Here is an 18,764-nt window from a genome sequence, read left to right as displayed (position 1 = left end):
AATACAGTATAATCATCTAATAATATCCATTTTACCCCATAAAATTATTATATCCAGTCTTAAAATGTTAAATATGTCACTATTAGAAGAGAGTCACATAAAACTCAGTTTATAATATTAAAACTCATAACGTGACACAATGTTATCAATCACATTCCCTGTAATATTAAACTTTCCTCATTTTTCTTTACTTCTGCATTTTTAGTGTAACAATGGGCATTAAAGCAGCAGCTTTTGTTCGTAATCTCTTGGCAGCGAGTGGCAGAGAGTTACAACCTGAGCGAGCACAGCAGAGACACAGGGTCCCAGGTGGGTGACCGAGCTTTGTGGTGGCCGGGGTGGGAGTCGGCCTCGGCTCGGGCGGACGGCAGGTGCTCCCAGAGCCTGTGCACAGGGCCGCCTGCGAGTGGTGGCTTGATTGGGGGTGCTGTACTATTTGGCCTGATTTGCTCACTTGGCAAAACGAATGTGTGCTTTCTCTACAGAAGAACTCTGTGCGAACCGTCATTTTTACATCGAGTGATCTCTGCGCACATCCTGAATGTATCCATGTCACCCGAATGACACGTTCTGAAGTGTGTCTTTAAAATTTTAATTACAAGTTTGCAGTTCTCAAGAACTGTGTTGACCAAGGAGTAGAGAAGCGGACTGCAGTGGTGTGGGCGGGCCTGCTGATTTCTCCCCGTTGGTACTGAGGGCCATCTTCTTGTCAGTGCCAAAGAAAAGCCTCACTCGGTCCATAGAAGGGTTAGTATTGGTTGCACATAGCTACATAGTGATATTGACCAAAAAGCTTGTGGCAACTACTAATCCGAATGACCCAGGGCCAAGACAAATTCTTTCATCGCCTTTCCAGAGAAGGTGACACTCTGGTTACCCGCCTTAAACCCCAAAAGGACGGGAGGATTCTTCACAAATGTTTACTGAATACCTTGTAGGTATGAGCCATGCCATTGGAAATGCAGAAATGGGGATGAAAAAAAAGTTACCACCATCATATAATATACGTGCTTTCTGTGTCCACGAGGGAAATGCTGAGGAAGGGGTTGATTTTGCCTTTGGGGATGGAGAAGCAAGGGAGAGCTTTACGGGGGTGATGCAGGAGTTGCAAAATGGTCACAGAGGGGGTGTAGCTGGGCGTGGAAGACTGACCGTGGCGAGGTGTTAGGTAGCCAAGGGGAACAGGTGCCTGTAATTTCACCCGTGACTTCCCTACTGCGTTGGTAATGTTTCATGAGAAGCACTCACAACTTCGTGACGTTGGGACTGGGATGCCCATTGTTTGGAAGAAACCATGGCTTACTGCCTGATTTGTGAGTATGGGCGTCACTGGGACTCCAGCCCGGGTCAGCCTGACCCCAAAGTGAAACCTAGAATGGGATCCTATTAACTAAGATAATATGTAAAACACAATTTTAAAATATAATATTCGGGCCTCTTCTTGTGGTATTAGTACAATGGTTTAGAGAACTGAAGGTTTAGTCGGGTGAAGGATTAGTTAAATTAGATTTATCTCATATAAAGGAGGAAAATGTATGGGAAGGAACAGTGCTGATAAGCAACAGGAACTACCTGTATATCGTATTTTTTACATACAAATTCTCGTACATATATACTAGTTTTGTATTGTTGCTCTAATAGAGGACCACACACTCGGTGGCTAAAACAACACAGATTTATTCTGTAGTTCCGGAGGTCAGAAGTCCGAAATGGATCTCACAGGCTGAGCGGAAGGTGCGGGCAGGGCTCTCCTCTTTCCAAAGGCTTTAGGAAGGGGCCTGTTTCCCTGCCTGCCCAGCTCCCAGTTCACCTGCAATCCTTGGCAAGTGGCCCTTGGTGGATCATCTCATCCCGCTGCGTAATATCTTCCAGCCTCTGACTTCTGCCCCTGTCCTCACCTCTCTGCCCACCCCCTGCTGCCTTTTCATCCTTATCAGGCCCCTGTGATGATGTTGGCCCCACTGGGACAATCCGGGATCATCTTCCCATCTTAAGGTCTTTGATGTCATCACATCTGCAGAGTCTGTTTTGCCAGGTAAGGTGACATATTCAAAGGTTCTGGGAATCTTTGGGGGGGTGCACTGTTCTCTCTACCACAATATATACAAATATATATGTAAATACAGTATATGTAAATATAATTAATGCATATCATAAATGTATATTAATGTATTTCTTATACACACACACTGACATTACCTATTATTTTTTTGTCCTTAAAATTTTTTGACTTAAAACACTTTTTTTGTAGAATGTTGTAAAAGTTTTTGTTAGGACAGAGCTTAGGCACAATGTGGGGAGAGAAATGAGGGGCTGAGCAGCCTGCTGTCCATCATCTTGGGCAAATTACAGCTCTTCAGGTTTTGCTTTTTTGGATGGTAGAATGTGGGCGTTGGGTTTAGATCAGCTCACGGGTTTCTTATAAGTCTGATTTTCTAGATCTGTGCTGCACTTCTGTTCACAATCTAATCACAAACCACCCAAACTTCAGTGAAAGGTTTGCAATTATGACCCTGGTTCAGATTGTTGGTATAATAACTATTGTCCAGTTCTGTACTTGTCAGTCTCAGATTTGGTCTCTCATTGCAACTTATAATTGTGCACGCCCCATTCCTCTCAAAGCTTATGCATTTGTGTATCCACGAACCCCTTCACCTCCCCGTCCACTGTGCACACAAACAATGCGACCGAGCGGTCCTCAGAGGCTGAGCTCCTGGGCCTCTGATGGTGTGGCTCCTCCCCATTTTCTTGCCCAAATGCTCGGGGACTGAGACCACCCGTTGATAAGAAGGCTGCCTCGTATTAGGTGAGCTGTTTGTGGTCACAAAAGCATTAAAAGGTCATTGGTCAGCATGGCAGTCTCCAACAACCCCCCTCGCGGTCTGCTCAAGATAACTAGTCCAGTCCACTAGGCAAAGGCACTGCTAGGGTCTAGGCTAGAAGTTCACTTTGGGTATAAAAGTTATATTCATGCCTCTCATTGTGCATTTTGTGGGCTATGGGAGCATAAAGTAGAGTTATTTCGTGGAACTCTCAAAGGTCTATTTTATATCTTCTATGCACAAAAAGCCAATGAGAGAGGGACAGAAAGTATTCAGAGAATAGACAGTATTTGGATAATAAATTTGAACTTCAGCGGCATGGTGACTTTCTTTCTGGGTATGTGTGTTTTTGAGAGGTGGAGGAAGAAGACAGATGTTTGGGGAAAAGGGTGCATTTGGGGTGCAATAATGTAATTGTTAGCACCGCGGTACATTTGCTCAGCAGACATCCGAGGGCATATGGAACGAGAGAGAGCCTGCCCCTCCACCTGCTTGTTTAGCTCACAGCCACCACATACATAAAATAATGTTTATTTGCACTTAATTTTTAAAATCAGCAAGGCACATGTCTCCATGGCAGGGTAATTTCTGCGTAGGCATTTTTTTCCATGGGACTCGGGGTCTGGTCTTTGATGGGAAATACTTGAATGGGAGACAGAGTATTGGTATAAAATCTAAGTCTGTGTACACAAGATTTCTTCCAGCGCCTCAGCCAAAAGCAACACGGGGCCACTGCTAAATCATCTTAATGAGTTAAGTGTGGTGTGCGGTTTTTTTTTCTTAAGCGGATGCCATTTGTATCTGTTTTCTGAGACTGTCAGAGATCAGTCAAGTAAATATTCCCGTGGAAGAGAAAAATACACGTGCATCAAACTCCACTGGACTATTTGTGTGTGTGGCGAGAAGCGCTTCTTCCAGACAAGGCTGTGCCACAGGATTGAATTTGTTTTGAGCACGGTTCCGACCTGGAGCTCTAACTGATGTGTGAAATCAGTAACTCCCCGTTTCTACCTCAGCTCACAGGCACCTTGATGGAATCCAGATGCTGCCCTGAAGGAGTCCGTTTTCCTCCGATAGCGAGAGAATTCACCCGCCGGCTGAGGGACAGGCTGGGAAGGCGACCCAGCTCTCCCTTGCTCTCTGCTGTTAGAAGGAGGGAGCCGGCCATGCGGAGCCGAAGAGGCTGTAGGGTGCCCGAGCCCTGGCAGGCCGAGAGAGCAAGCCGGTCTCCTAGTCCAGCTCCGAGCTTCGCGGCAGTGGGGCCACATGGCCACCAGGCGGCCACCATTCCTCTGGGCGCTCCCCCCCCCCAACCCCGGCCCCGCCGCCTGCGCACCTGCATCTCCCATCCTCTTTGCAGCCTCTGCATTCAAACCGACTTCACTGCCCAAGATAGAGATAAACTACAGAAGTGGTAACGAACGCCCCTTTTCTTTTCAACTTAATGTTAGAATTTCACTTCTATGAATGAAGAAGCAAAATAACACAACTGTTTCCATGTGTACCGTCAGCAGGTTGTTGGGACTTGAAGTCAACATTCAAAGTCTGGTCCGGGCCTCCCGAAGTCATGCTTAGACCCTTAAGAGAGTGGGCGGCTCCTCTCGGACCCAAGTTCACTGGTCTAGCCTGTTCTAACCTACTCGTGCTATGTAGGATTCGTGGGCTGCTGCACGTGCTCCTTTCCTTCCAGAAAACAGGCTCACAGCCTGTTTATTCTTCTGGGGGTTTGTGTTGTTCCGGAAAGGTTTACAGAGTGCTCAGCTGCCACGCATGTGTGTCATGAGCTCGACAGGCGGTGGCCGGAACAATGTCTAGTTTGCAGGATCTTGGTTTACTCATTTGGTCACACATTTATTGTTTTTCTTTGCATGGAAATTTTGGACTTTGCCAGATGCTGTGACTCCCACAGTAATAAAAACGTGCCCTGGGATAGACAATCCCAAATGGTCTATAATCCTCTAGCCATTCCATCTGCTTTGGGAATGGGGGTTTGTACCTGTGTTTTCATGAAGAGCACCAAACTCCTAACAAAGCTGGGTATGGCTGGTCTGTTTCTGAAAGCACTGTGAATAGAGCTTTTCCATTTTATTTTCTCATCCAGACGCGATTTATCGCCCTCTTCATGCCTGGGGCAGCATTAGACTCTTTCGGTTCAGATCTTTCTCAGAACAAGTGGTCCACCATGAGGCCATCACCTCCTCGCCTTGTCCATCATAGCCGAGGGCAGGGCGTGACAACAGATGGAGAGAGAGGGGGGACACATCTTGAATAAGTTCATGGTCTAGAGCTTGAGGTCAGACTCATGTTCGAATCCGTTTCTTGCCACCACCAACCTACCCGTGATTTTACACAAGTTAATTTCTCTCTCTGAAGCTTGGGTCCTCAGTTGAGAACAAAATCCCAGCCCCAGGAGGTAATGAGAGTGATATTAGTAATATGGTGCCCATACCTTGGGCAGCCCAATACTGACATCTAGTAAGTAAGGGCTTGCAATGAAAGCTGCTAGCATTACTTTGCAAACCCTGCAAACCAGGTTCCTGACTGCAACAAGGATGCATCGCAGAAGTTGGACGAAACAGTCTGAATGCATCTCATTCCAACGTGAAGATTCGTTTCCAAGGAAATTTGTATTATTTCAACCATACTTGTTTCTCTAACCAGCTAAAAACTAGCATATTTCCTAGATGCTAGGGTGCATGGGCTACTTTTTAAATATTCTTTTAACTAATAAAATGCAGAGATGACATGCTTTCTCTTTCAATGGGTTGAAGTGTAATATTGTTATTCGCTGTCACAGGTGTTTTGAAAGTAGATATACTAGATACCTATAAGTTTTACAAGGCTTTGGGTGGATCATCAGTCAGAAAGATGGAATGAATTTTGAGAAAAGAGAAGAAGAGGGTTGGAAATGGGGTGTAAGAAGGAGCATCAGGTGAAAGAGTGGAGGCAGGTGTGGGTATGACCCAAGAGGGTGAGAGAAATCCCGAGAGGCATGTCAGTGCTCCTGCATTTTGAAAGGGGTATGAATTGGGTCGTGTGTCGTAAATGTCCACAGGTTCACACCCACTTTTGGTCCTCTAGCCTCCTGCTTCTTAGCGCTGTGTGCCCATGAGCCTGTCCTTTTACCCTCGGGTCAGGTCATGGCAGACAGTCTAAAACCCTAGAAGTTAAAAGTACAGCTCTTTCTTCATCGAGCACCAACATATTTTAAGTGATGCTCAAAGTTTCAGAGGGGAATTAGGATTAAGTGAGAGAAAACGTTTCTGAAATTTGAAGTCACACTAGGTGTGCACACATGCAACTTCCTGGGGGGGAGGGAAGCCATTTTTGGAAGAAAGTAACAATAACACGTCTGTCTTTTCAAAACCACAGTGCAGCTCTGAGTATCAGACTAAGGGAGATTTATAAACCCTGTTTCTGAAAAGTACAGTATAGTCTTTGCTCTCCTGGGTAGAGGAATGCCAGTAAGAAGGTAGAAGTCTGGTTCTTGATGGATCTCTGCCATAGCTCTGGACATCTTTTCTAGGTTAAATTTCATATTTATTTATTTATTTATTTATTTATTTATTTTAAATTTTATTGTTATGTTAATCACTAGGTTAAATTTTATTTTTAAGAAATCACTCTGCAGAGTAACATTGAGTCTGTAGATCTTTGGGGGCCCTATTTTAATATTGGAGTATGGCAGTCTTGAACAAAATCTACCCATTGGCCAAAGCAACAAGCCAGATGAAGGCTCAATGCAGCCAGCTCAGCCAGTGGAACAATGGAATTTGGCAAATTAAAAAAAAAAAAAAAAGGATATATTGATCACAAAAAAGGGAGAAGGAGGTGCTCCCTTTTTATGGGAGATCACAGAGTCATGATTGGTGATCTCTTTCTATAAGGTGATGATGCAGTAATTCAATGATGTTCTTAAAACTTCCAGTAAATTTGCACCATTTCAATCCTATGGAGGCCATTAAATCAAGGCTGATTTGGACATGAATATTTCTCTTCTACAGAAACATATAAATGGGATCAGATGGTCAAGGTAGTTCGGGTAAGTGGCAACTATTAATTTTATTGAAAAGACCTCCTTCGATTGATGTTCTGGCTTGAAAGGCTAGCCCCTCTCTAAAGGGTTAACTGGTGTCCATTAATGGAAACACTATCACGAGACAAAGTATAGAGTTTAATGCACCCTGCTTTGAATTCAGAGTTCATGCATAGTCTAGACTAAAGGCCAAACAAATTACAGCACTTCATGCATTTCTATGGAGAAACATTTTTCCTGAAGGATATGTAAATATTGCACTAATCAGAGGTTCTGGAATTCCAAATGCCATAAAAGGTTATGACCTGAAGCCCTGTTAATATATGAGTGAGGGCGTAGACTGAATCCTTTTGAATGACAGCTAACATGGGGTGTTTTGCATGAAAAAAATAACCTATAATAAATGACCTCTGCTTTTTTCTCTTCAACTCCATGACAGTAATGAACGGGAAGGGGGAGTCTCCTACACATCCAGCGTTATTTACACCTAAACAGATGAAGTCTTGCCTTAGTGTTGGCTTCCATTCAGGAAGATGGAGGAGTGGAGGATTTATTACAGAAAACCATCTTTTCTTTTTCATGTTTGGGCTTCCAACGGGCTCCAAGTAAAAGAGAGAGACATACAAACACGTGCAAAGTTGTTAAAAGGAGTGTTTCATTTCCTAAAGAATCCATTCCGTTAGAGGGTGTGTATGGAATCTCCTGGAACGCTGATAAAACCCTTCTCGCTCAGAGAGCCTGTGACCTTTAGCCTGTCAGATCTGTGTGTCTAGCAGGGGATGGGGATGTTTTAGCAGCTCAGAATCCTGCCAAGAGATTGTATTTTCTTTGGGGCTGCTTTCACACGCACAGAAAGTTCTGTGATTTTCCCAGATTCCAGCTGGACCAAAAAAGCAACATATCGCCTTAAGTATTGGAGATCTCCCCCCTCTGTCTCCTCTAGCGTGAGAGCTACTTTCTATATCATGTTCTTCAAACCAGAATCCCAGCTTGGGTTAGGAAAGGGTCTATCCTATCTGCCTTTTGTTGCTCAAAACCTCCGACCAGAGCTTTGTTTGGTCTTGCTGGATTTAAGGCGGTGACCCTGCTGCGCGGTTATGCTCCAGCCGAGGTTTCCGGAGAAAATACCTCTCGGTGTCGGGCCCAGTGTTTCTCTGCAAAGTTAAATCAGACTCCTCCCAGTTATATCCCTTTGAATTTTATTTCACGACTTCTCTCCAGATCTAGTGTGTGTCCTAGTGTTCAGGGTTTTCGGACGTGTGCCTGGCTCCGCATGTGCATCTTCCCTCACAAGGGCTTCCCCTGGCTGCCGAGCATCTGTGACGGTCCCCAGCTCTGCCCTCTTTCTCACGCGGGGCTTGATCTGCACGCTTTTCTCCTGCTCGTGGTTGTGTTCGCTTTGAGCTGCCCTTGAACTTGTTACAATGTTACCACTGCAAATTAAATGGCCTTCTTTTATGTGTTTAGAAAAACAGGGTGTAAGGGCTTTCCTTGCCGGAAACCTCCCCTCCAGGCACAGGCTCTGTGGCTCTACTTGAAGGAGACTGTGTGGGAGTTCGCCGTGACGGGGCACTGTGGGCTTGGGGCGGTGGCTGGAGGCCTTTGGATTGGATTTCAGCCAGGGCCGAAGATCTGGGGGAGGGGCAGGAAGGGCTGGAGAATAGTGGGGAGCAGCTCCCCTGGGTTGCACCTCTGGGGTTGGGGCACTTGCTTCCGCAGAGTCTTTCCCTGGGCTAGAGCCCGTCAGCACGGTTCAGGCCATCCGTTCCCTGTCCCGCACGGGTGACCTGACCGCCCCTGCCTGTGACCACCTGGAGCCACCTCATTACCAGAGAGAGATTTTTCCCTACTGCCGCCTACTACAGGGTAAGGTCCCACTCTGGTAAACGCAAAAAGGCATTGACTCCTCCTGCTGGCTCTCCCAGGCGGAGCTCCCTGTGCCCCGCGCAGTGAAATCTGGGGTCTGGCTGTGTCCGAGTTGGGGCCATGCCCGGATGTCATCCTGTTGGCCTGTAGGGTCTGTTGTTCTATCAACAGGAAACTCTTGCTCATCTTAGTAGCTGAGACAAATGCCACCGTCTCAGCAGGAATCATGCCGGCACTGTGACCTGACGCCTCTCCAGATCCCTAACCCTGCCTCCAATGCCCACCCCAAGGTGTGGCCCTGATGACCCACAGCATTGGGTTATGTATCTCCAGATCTCTCTCTGCAGGTTATCAGTCTGCGGGATCAGGCATTCTATTTTATTCATCCTTATACCTTTGAGGACTGGCACAAGCTGGGACCCCATCTGTGTCCATCGGAGGAAGGAAGACAAGTCCGCCTCATGGGACAAGGGCTACCAAGGGTTCTCAATGTCACCCCTTCCATGGAGCCTTGGGAGGGGTCAGGATTATGCTCTTTCAAGTCTTGAGATCACTTCACGCCCAGCCTCAAGGACTGTGGACTTTGCAGTCTCGCAAATAGTTTTCCATAGTTTCCAGAAATGCACCTGTTCCTGGACAATCCGCAGGCCCATTCTAGGTGAGCGCGGATGGTCCTGAAGCAGAGGCGGACCCCCAGAGCCCCCCCATCTCCAGGGTTGGTCAGTTCCACGTCCATCTCCAACAGTCAGCCCCAGTACCATGTCACTGGCAGTCATGTCGGATACCAATGCCATCTTGGGCAGGCTCAGCAGACAGGACTAAGAGTGCTCCGGGCCCCCGGCAGCAGGCGCTCCACACAGGGCTGCAGACACCTGCTGGATCGCTGGGAGGCTGGAGAAGCAGACGAGGCTGCCCCCTGGGACCGTCTCGGGAATGGTGGCACCAAGCTGCTCAGCGAGGGAACCTTCGTTCCAGTCAGGAAGCTGCCGCCCTGCCTCAGTCTCCAGCACTGCACCTGCTTCACCGCAGTCTGCAACCCAGAAAGTCGGCACCACGACTCTTATCTCCAGGCCACAGTGTCCTGTCACCAAACACCAGAGAACCACCTTCAGAGCTGTTGGCCGTGGAGCCAGGTGGACCTGCCGAGGCTGCCGCATGAAATAGCAGCTTACCTGCCCGTGCCGAATACTGGGGGGGGGGGTGGGGGGGTGCTGGCACAGATGCAGTGCTGGCCGTCCTGCAGGGTCGTCATGATGTACGGCGTCCCCCCCGCCCCCGCCCCCCCGGCTCTGGATACTGACCCCTTCCTGGGAGCTGCGTCCTGCTCTCGAACAGGGTGCCCTGCAGATCCAAGCCCGGACACCAGGAGCCTGGGCCATGTGAGTGTGGGTAAGGCATGGAGCTGGGGCCTATCTTTCCAGAGGGCTAGAAGATTGGACTTGAGGCAGCATCTCGGAAGGAATTGGAACTCAGTCCCACATTGACCTTTAGTGTGAATAGACCCGAGCTAGAGGGGCATGCGGCTTTATAGCGTTGGCCTGGGGGAGTCTCAGGTGAACAACGGGGGGCAGTTCTCGAAGAGGTTCTCACCGGTGAGGGCAGCTGTAGGATTTTAAGTGAGCATCTGTGGCTTTGGGCATGGAGAGGGGGAAGGCATATACGCCACGGGACTGGACATGCCGTGTTGCTAAGAATCACTTGCTCTCACAGGGCTGTTTGTTATCCTGCAGACTTCCTTCCCGTGGAGATGCTTCTTGTTCAGTGGTAGACTGGGACGACGTTTGTCTCAACCCTGCCCTTTGGCTGTTTCCTCAACCGACAGACAGCCCATTCCAGGGCGCATGCCTTACTCCAGAACCCATCTCTTCCATTTGTCTATGACCCGAACTGGACCCATCCAACCGTGTCCTGAAATATAAGATACTCAAAGTCACAAGTTTTTGGAGCAACACAGATCACCCTGAAAATAAGACAAATGTGAGACAACTTGTAAGATTGAGGGCACGATTCATGTCCTTGGGACTGACCGCCTGGTTTTATTGCTCTTTAGCCTTCTTTTTCCTTCGGCTTATCACACTTCCTTTGTGCCTCGGGCATTAGGTTACATTTTCGTGGCTGACCAAAAGTTGGTGACACTCCCACCTCTCAAAGCAAATCTCGGTGGGTTTTCTTTCTGCCCACTTTTCTCAGCAAGCAGATCCGAAAAATGTAAACAAAAAATAAAACCATTCCCCCCCCTTCCATTTATTTCAATTTTAGTTTTTGGACTCTGAGAACTCAGAAAAATTTCCCAGCACAAACTGGTCGAGTGGGAAAGAAAGTAAATATCAAAACAAACACAAAGATCACAGGCTCTGTTATCTCGGTTTGCAAAGAGCAAGATATTGCTGCTTAAAAATTTAACTAAACTTTGCTCCTCTTAAAGCCATAAGCCCAAATCTTAGTTTTCCCTTTTTTGAACCAATTGCTTTAAGCATAGGTAAGGAAGGAGAGGGAAGACACTTCTTTCGGTCGTATTGGCAGCGAGTAACAGGTATTTTACATTGTCGCTTCCGTATTCCACCGACGAGGCTTCTCTGCTAGACATCTGCAGGAAAATTTAATGGCCATGTTGGCTTCGGTCATTCACAACCCATGTCCTCGGGGAGAAGCGAACATCTTGACCCCCGTGCAAGTTCCATGCTTCCTGTCTGGAACTGTGTTTAGATTCAGTGAATGTTTAAAGAGTGACTCTGGCCTGGCTGGCACCAGACCTGGCATTTTGCAGTGGGTGAGGAATGAACTTCTTGCTCCTGGGAAGCCAGATCACCAATTCTTGATACCTTAGGTGGAGAAAAATAGTCATGATCAAACTTACGCTAAGAAAATATGTACATCCTGATTTACCCTCAGTCTTTCAGAATTATTTTTTATTTTATTTGTTTTATTTTTTAACTTACTTGAATTCATTGGTTGAACACGATACATAATATTCCAAACTTATATATTTGGAACTGTTAAAAATTTCAACTTGAGACTCTGTTTTGAGCAAGTAAATGACAATCAAGTTCTGTGTCTGCACGTGGATGATTGTTCTGTGGGCTCTACACAGGACAGTCTTTATCCCAGCCTGAGCCCTTGTCATCTGGCGTGCTTTGTTCTGGGATAATGCAAGCCAACTTTCCCATTAGCTTGAATAAAGCTTCATTTTGATGGTAAATCTGCTACAAAATCAGTATAATACATTCTCAGGACAAATAATTTGGGATTATGCACATGGATCTTTTTAACTGTTTGAAGAATCCATGAACTGATCGAATATATTGGCTTGGTAATTCTTTTTGCAAAAGAAATTTAGAATATTCTGTCCAAATAACCCATTTATTCTCCAGTGCTCATATTTGTTCTATTATCCTCCCTGTTCCTCCTTAATTCAAACATTCATATAGTTTATTTTCTTATAGCTAAACAAGTAATGGGAGACAATAGATGTTTCCGATTTATATCTTCCCTTCAGCCCTTTTCCCCTGTAATCATATCTACTTCTGTTGTGATGCCGGGAGTCCTCAGTCCTATGAACAAGATGCTAAATGGTCAATTGGAAAGAAACTTTATCTTCGTCATTGAGGTTTGCTAAAGTTATCCTCCAGAACCAGAAGCAAACCATAATTTTATTCAGAGATGTAAAATGTCCTCCCTACACACCTCTAGTCGAATTTGGATTTTGGTGACAAATAACTTCTGACTGAGAACCACTGTCTTATACCAAGGGAAAAGACATGTCTGACATGACACGCCCCAGGTGGGCAAATCTTTCTCGCTGGGACGCCGGGATAAAGAAGGCTCAGTAGGACCGCCGTAGGACCGCAGTGACACATAGCACAAGCCAAAAATAAACCACTGTTGTTGTAAGCCACCAAGATCTTTAGGCTTGTTTGTTATGAAGAATAACCTGCAAGAGCTGACTGATGCAAGTAGTCAGCACAGGCCTGAGGGACACGCTCTTTCTATGAGTCAGAGGACAGAGTCTCTATAGAATTAAGTGGTTATGAATGGAGGGGGCAAGGGGTAGGACTTCTGGAATGCCAGAGTGAGGAACTCCTTAAGTTTGTGGTGGGCCTGACAGTGGCTCCCCAAAGCTGTTTGTGTCCCAATCCCTGGACTCTGTGACTATGTTACCTTTACCTGGTGAGGTGGTGAGAGGGACTTTGCAGGTGTAGTTAAGTCAAGGATCTTGAGGTGAGGAGACTATCCTGCTTCTCTGCGTGGGCCCAGTGTAATCACAGGGGTCCTTTCAATGTGGGAGAGGGAGACAAGAGAAACAGAGTTAGAGATGACATACGGTATGACCATGGAAGCAGAGGTCAGAGAGATGTGATTGCTGTCTGTGACGATGGAGGGGCCCACCAGCCAAAGAGTGTGGGTAACTTGTAGAAGCCAGAAAAGGCCAGAGAACAGATTCTCCCCTATAGCCTCCAGAATAAATGCAGCCCTGCTAATATCTTGATTTTAGCCCTTTAAGACTCATTTCAGACCTTTGGTTTCCAGAACTAAGATAATATATGTGCATGGTTTTAAGCCACACATTTGGGGTAAGTTGTTATAGCAGCAATGGGAAAGTAATATACCAGCCCTCTATAAAAGTAAGAAAAAATATAGGCAAAATTGTTAAGATCAACTTTTCTAGGACTCCAGAAATTAACCAAAAGCTTGCGACAATCTAAGGAGGACTCCCAACGGTGAGGTTTGTGGTGTTTTAACATGGTGGACTCTCAGAAGCCTCCTAAGCTCTGTAGTAGCCTTGAACACCAGTAGCCTGGCAACCATGATTGCTGTGGAAACCAACAGCCTTGAAGCTACCAAATGAGGATGAATGCATTTGGCGTTCAAGAAGCCCCCTCCCCAGAGTATTATCACCACCTGACCAGGTCCCTGGAAGAGCTGCATTAATGGTCTTGGTTGGACTTGACTCAGAGCTCACTCTGCTAGAAAATCTCTGCCCCCAGGGCATTTGTTGAAAACAATCAGCTGTAACTGTTTAATGACATAGTTGCCTAAGACTGTGATATCATTTGGTGCAAACAAGAGCTTGACCAAAAATCTGAAAGGAAGATCTGGAGAATGAAAAGTCCACAGAAGGCTTTAAAAAGCTCTTCTTTATTGTTGGTAAGCTGCAGGTGAGACCACACGCATGTACAGGCTGTATGCACAACCAGGAAAGACCTGAGAAGGACCCATCTTTCACCTCTGAATGACCTAGAGTCAATAGGGAAGTAGGAAGCGAGGCTAATGCAGGCTCATCTGCACCCTAAGTATTGAAGTCATGCCCCAACATAACACAGAGCTCTTTATCAAAAGGCAAAATACTTACTGGATTAAGGCATTTAAGGAAATCTTACTAATCATTAGCTGACTACTAAGCTAACCAAGTAGAGACGTCATTGGTCACTTACTACAAAGAATACAGATTTTAAAGAATTAATCCATCCTGATGAACCATCCAGGGGCAGTTGAAAGTATGTGTAGATTATAGTTGTTGTGGGGGTGATAGTGTTATTTAATCATCCAGTAAATTACTACGAGAGTAGTATCAAAATCTCCAACTCTGATTGTATGGGTGTCTGTCTATATCTCCCTTTAGTTCTGCCAGCTTTTGCTTCAGGCTCTTTTTTTAAGTACATGCATGTTTAGGGTTGTGTTGTCTTCCTGATATATCAACTCCTTTATCATAATGAAATATTTCCCTCTTTATCTCTGATGATAGGTGTTGTTTCAAAGTCTATTTTTTCTGATATTAATATGACCATTGAAGCTTATTTTGATAAATACATATAATATGTGTTCCATCTTTTACTCTCAACTTTCTATGTTTATGTTTTATATATTTTTTTTATATTACAGATATCCTGGTAGCCAGCTCATAGCACCTTTAATAACATTCTGCTTAGCATTAATATTGTATTATTTTATGTAATAGATAAGTTTACAACAGTATAGTTCTCTTCCCCTCATCCTTTGTGCTATTGTTGTTATATGTATTACAACTGCACATGTCTACAATATTTGCTATAATATTTGCTTTAAACAGTCATATGTCTTAGGGGCGCCTGGGTGGCTCAGTTGGTTAAGCATCTGCCTTCCACTCAGGTCACGATCCCAGGGTCCTGGGATCGAGTCCCACATTGGACTCCCTGCTCAGCGGGGAGCCCTGCTTCTCCCTCTCCCTCTGCCGCTCCCCCCTGCTTGTGCTCTCTCTCTCTCTCTCTGTCAAATAAATAAAATCTTTTTAAAAAAACAGTCATATGTCTTAAATGAATTAAGAAAAAAATTATTTTTAATAGTAACCCTTATAATTACCATTTCTAGTGCTCTTCTTTCTTTGTTATAGATCCATCTAGTGTTATTTATCTTAAGCCTAAAAAAATTAGGATTTCTTGTTATGCAAGTATATGGAACAAGAAATAAATGCTTTTAAGTTCATTTTTGAAGAATATTTTTGCTTGATAAAGAATTCTCAATTTATAGTCCCCCCCCCCCAACACTTTAATGATGTTCCGTTGCCTCTGGCCTCACTGTTTCTGATGAAAAAGTAAAGGTCATATTGTTGTTTTCTTATATGTAACATGTCATTTTTCTCCAGCTCCTTTCAAGTTTTCTTTTTCTTTTATTTTACACCTAGAGTTCCCTTAAAGTCTTGAATCTTTAGGTTGATATTCTTCACTAAACTGGGAAAATTTCACCATTATTTCTTAATTTTTTTTTTTTTTTTTGCTTTTCCCATCTGGACTCCAATTATATGTATGTTAGACTTCATAATCTCAGGTTTTTGACTCATATGATTCCTCCCTCCCTCCCTCTCTTTCTTTCTTTCTTCCTTCCTTCCTTTCTTTCTTTCTTTCTTTCTTTCTTTCTTTCTTTCTTTCTTTCTTCCTTCCTTCCTTCCTTCCTTCCTTCCTTCATTCCTTCCTTCCTTCCTTCCTTCCTTTCTTTCTTTTTCTTTCTTTCTCTTTTTTCCTTCCTTCCTTCCTTCCTTCCTTTCTTCTTTCTTTCTTTCTTTCTTTCTTTCTTTCTTTCTTTCTTTCTTTCTTTCTTTCTTTCTTTCTTTCTTTCTTTCTTCTTTCTTCTCTCTCTGTTATTCAGATTGTATTGTTTTATCAATCCATTTTCAGTTTTTGAAACTGTCTTCTGCTTTTTAAACATATTTATACAATTTTTATTTCAGTTAGTGTAGCTTTCAGTTTGGTAATTTCCATTTGATTGTTTAATAGTTTCCCTTTCTCTGCTATGTTTCTCCATTTTTTTCGTTCATTATGACGATATTTTCCTTCAAGAGTTTGAACATATCTGTATTTGATTTGAAATTATCTCCTGTGAATTTCAACATTGATGATCATCTTGGAGTTGGCTTCTACTGACTGTTTTTTCTCTTGACCTTGGCCATATTTTTATTTTTACTTATTTTTTATGCTTGTCTACTAGTTTTTGATTGTGTACTGAGAGTGTGGATATTACATTGCAGAGACTCTGTATTTCATATATTCTTTTGAAAGTATTCCGGCAGTCAACTAACCTGATGAGACTCAAATTCTAAACTCTGCCTTCTGTGTGGGGGGGCATCAGCTAAAGTCTCCCTTCTTTAGCTTGTTTTCCATTGATTCTCCTGCCATTTCCCTTTGCATCTGTAAATCAGGAATCAGCTCAGGATTTGAGCAGACTTCATATTTGGATTTTGAGCTCTCCATCTGCACATCCTCCTTTCTGTGTTTTCTCCCTTCACTTTCTAGCAATCTGGCCGCCCCAAATTTTGTACTCTGACTTCTCATGCCAGCAATGCTTGGCTTTCTGTTTGAGTCTCAGCTGCCTCATTTCACTTAGTTGGGTGTGTGCTCTCAACAAAAAGTCACATAATCAACATATCATTTCTATGCAGTTCCTTTCCTTTGAGGGCCAACTCTCACCTAGTTTATGCCTTTTTTGATCATTCTCTAATTAGTTAACTTTTCTGTTTTTTTCAGACTAGACATTTCTTATGTGTAGGAGGCTCATCTAATATAAGCTATTCTCTCATTACCAGAGTAGAATTTATTATCTTAATTTGTTTTTCACTTTCCTTATTATTGGTATAGCATATTTTCCTGAATTTTGTGCCATTTGAACTCTTTTGTAAGCTTATTTATATCCGTTACCTTTTTGCTTGGCCTTTTCTCATAGATTTGAAAGAGCTCCTTGTATTTTATGAATATTGATTTTTTTGGTCTGTTTTAACTATTATAAAATTCTTTTCACTTTATTTTTACTTATAATGTTGTTCTTTATTAAAATTATAGAAATGGAGAACATCTTTTTTTTTTTAAAAGATTTTATTTATTTATTTGAGAGAGAGAGAGAGAAACAGCATGAGAGGGGAGAAGGTCAGAGGGAGAAGCAGGCTCCCCGCTGAGCCGGGAGCCCGATGTGGGACTCGATCCGGGACTCCAGGATCATGACCTGAGCCGAAGGCAGTCGCTTAACCAACTGAGCCACCCAGGTGCCCTGGAGAACATCTTTTAATCTTTTCCTTCATAGCCTCAGGTTAATGAAAATATCTCCAGCTGGGATTATAAAAATATCATCATGTTTCACATTAATATAAGAAAGCCATCCTGAATTTACTGTGGGAAGTGAGATTGAGTCATAACCTCATTTTTTCTCACAAAGATAGACAGTTGTTCTAGTGAGTTTGTTGAATAATTAATCTTTCCCCACTGATTTTGAACATTTATTATATATTTCATTACTTCAGAGGAAGCTTCTATTTCTTCTATAGTCAGTTCTTCCCACAACATATTTTTCAATTACTGTGCTATGTTATGTTTTTATTATCTGCTGAGGTAATTTGTCTCTTACTGGTCACTTTAAATTCAATAGTTGTCTTGTGCAGCTAACCAGATTTAATTAAATTATCTTGGGCTATCAGTTGGGATTTTCGTGGGATTCATTAATTTATTTTAGGAAAGATAACATATTTAAACATTGAGTCATCTCATCAAAAATGATTTTCCATTTATTTATATTTTCTTTTATGTCTGTCAGTAAAGTTTATATTTTCTTTAATGTTGGTATTTGTTGGTATTGCACATTGCCTGTTACTACCATTCTTGGGAATATGTAGTTTCTTTTACATTAAGGCATTAATCTTCTTCCTTTGGGGTGCCTGGGGGGCTCAGTTGGCTAAGGGTCTGACTCTTGATTTGGGCTCAGGTCATGATCTCAGGGTTGTGAGATGGAGCCCTGTGTCAGGCTGGGTGCGGCGCCTACTTAAGATTCTCTCTCTCCCTCTCTCTCTGCCCCTCCCCCTCAAAAAAAGTCAATCTTCTTCCTTTTATTTACATTTTTGTTTTTATTTTGCTAGTGTATATATATTAACTTTTGTATTATCATGTAAAAGGATGAAGTCAATGACAATTTTGATTTATCATTTGGATTTACTAAGAAGGCAACTATGAGTTTATTTTTCTTTCTCCATCTCTCTCTCTTTTTCTATTTCACTACATGGGCTGAAAAGCAACATTGAATAATGGTAGCAATGGCATCTGTCTTGTTCGGATTTTAATGTACAATGGTGTGTGGGGGGCTTAAACAGAACTTTCCCTTTTTTCTCTATATACTTATACATTGTCATATATGGAGTTAAAAATTTCTGGGGATGGTGCCCAGGAAATGCATTTTTCAAGAGCACCTTTAAGTGATTCTAATATACAGCCAGTTTGGGAAACAAAGCAAAGAGATGTAAAATTAAAACTAATAGCTGCTTAGCTCCAGGCTCCTTGGATTTCTGGTCTTGAGCAAACATTCACTTTGAGCAATTATAGAAATAAGAGAAACACATATACCACAGACACACACACACACACACATTTTTTTAAGGAGAGGTTTAGGTAACTAAGTGGAAGGAGACATCTCATATTAGAAATAATGTTAAACATTTCAGATTCATATACAGTAATCCACACTACTATCAATGTGTGGTCCTCCCTGGGGCATAGCTGATTGGGGGCGTTTCCCTGTCAATCAAAGGAACC

At 43.5% G+C, this 18,764-nt stretch overlaps 1 long non-coding RNA gene across 1 annotated transcript; it reads left to right on the top strand.

Moving 5' to 3' along the window:
• Positions 1–203: 203 nt before the first annotated feature.
• On the top strand, positions 204–2,000 carry LOC113913291. The gene is made up of 3 exons (XR_003517143.2): positions 204–309; positions 486–747; positions 1,938–2,000. It is a non-coding gene; the product is annotated as an uncharacterized LOC113913291 (long non-coding RNA).
• The last annotated feature ends 16,764 nt before the right edge of the window (positions 2,001–18,764 follow it).

Source organism: Zalophus californianus, chromosome 14 (genome assembly GCF_009762305.2).
Source record: "Zalophus californianus isolate mZalCal1 chromosome 14, mZalCal1.pri.v2, whole genome shotgun sequence".
Taxonomy (NCBI): domain Eukaryota; kingdom Metazoa; phylum Chordata; class Mammalia; order Carnivora; family Otariidae; genus Zalophus; species Zalophus californianus.
The sequence above is the reverse complement of the archived record's forward strand: the minus strand, read 5'-3'. Positions and strand labels throughout refer to the sequence as shown.